Source organism: Limulus polyphemus, unplaced genomic scaffold (assembly GCF_000517525.1).
Source record: "Limulus polyphemus unplaced genomic scaffold, Limulus_polyphemus-2.1.2 Scaffold277, whole genome shotgun sequence".
Lineage (NCBI taxonomy): Eukaryota > Metazoa > Arthropoda > Merostomata > Xiphosura > Limulidae > Limulus > Limulus polyphemus.
The window spans coordinates 445,643-447,079 of record NW_013665887.1 but is presented as its reverse complement, the minus strand read 5'-3'; the positions used below and the strand labels follow the sequence as shown (position 1 = coordinate 447,079).

General features: G+C 36.4%; 1 protein-coding gene across 1 annotated transcript in view; it reads right to left on the bottom strand.

Annotated features, from left to right (window-relative positions):
* The window catches only part of LOC106456976 (sulfotransferase 1C4-like), a 2,214-nt gene extending 1,976 nt beyond the window's left edge, over positions 1–238 (bottom strand). Inside the window, exon 1 of the mRNA XM_022382788.1 lies at positions 137–238. The gene's annotated coding sequence lies outside the window, so the exon portion shown is untranslated. The remainder of the gene's footprint in view (positions 1–136) is intronic.
* Between the last annotated feature and the right edge of the window lie 1,199 nt (positions 239–1,437).

Genomic DNA, 1,437 nt, shown 5'->3' with positions numbered 1-1,437 from the left:
GGCGCAGATAACCTTCGTGTAGCTTTGCACAAAATTAAAAAAACAATCAAAACGTATACTGTTCAAATACGAAATATAGACATCTGTGGTTTTAAATAATGTCGAACTCGATATTAGTTTTAAGTAATATACTCACGATTGTAAGGCCAAAGAATAATCGTGGTTTCTCTAATGATGTTCTAATGGTTTCTCTAATGATGTTCTAATGGCGATATGGTGTAAGACGTGCTTACAGCTCCTTCTCAGTTGCACTTTGAAATATAAATATGAGTTATTGATATATATACAGTGAGCTCATAACCTGCATAAAAGTGATGATAGTTTTAATATATTTACCATCAAACCGCCTTGCTTTAAGTGATGAATGAAGGAAGATGTGTTATCGAAATATATTTCTAATGCATCAGTAACAAGAAGAGGCCTATTGAAGAAACGTTTATTCTGTATTGCATTAATGGAAATATTATAATAATAAAATAAATAAAGTCAGTACATTATTGTCTCTTGACAAAAACTCTCGTTTCGTATGTGAGGATCCGTCAGTATTACTACCTATAATAATTAGCTCAATTGGAATGTAACTGAATGTCGAACCAGATTTTTTTAACAGAGCGGGAAAACGACAGTGTATCCAAACTCCGGGCAGAACGATATGCCTCTTACACAGTTAAAACTTAATGCGCTATCTTAATATAAAATTTATATTTGACCATGTTTTGCAATTTGTTGGTTCTGTTTGAACAAATCATTTTAGATGTACTTTAAAGAAATTAAACTCCAGACAAGAAATCGAAATTCCTCACGAAAAATCTATTTTGTGAACCCTCCTGAACTTCTTAATGACGTTTCGTTGTTGAACCAGTTTTCGTCTAGAATAGCCAATGAAAATCTATTTTGTGAACCTTGCTGCACTTCATATTGATGTTTTTTTTTGTTGAATCAGTTTTCGTCTAGAATGGCCCGGCATGGCCAGGTGGTTAGGGCGCTCGACTTACAATCTGAGGGTCGCGGGTTCGAATCCCCGTCACACCAAACATGCTCGCCCTTTCAGCCGTGGGAGCGTTATAATGTGATGGTTAATCCCACTATTCGTTGGTAAAAGAGTAGCCCAAGAGTTGGCGGTGGGTGGTGATGACTAGCTGCCTTCCTTCTAGTCTTACACTGCTAAATTAGGGACGGCTAGCGCAGATAGCCCTCGTGTAGCTTTGCGCGAAATTCAAAAACAAACAAATCATCTAGAATATACAAAAGTTGAATGATTATCATCAGTATGTAAACATATAGGGTTTCCTGATTCATTTTGATAAATTGGGCCTCAGAAGCCAGCGTGGAAATTTAGTTTCCTTGTTGTCATCGGTAGTATCTCTTATCTCATCGCTGTTTAGGTTATTAATGGGGACAACAGTATGAGTCAGCTAGTTGTATGTTGAAATTGTA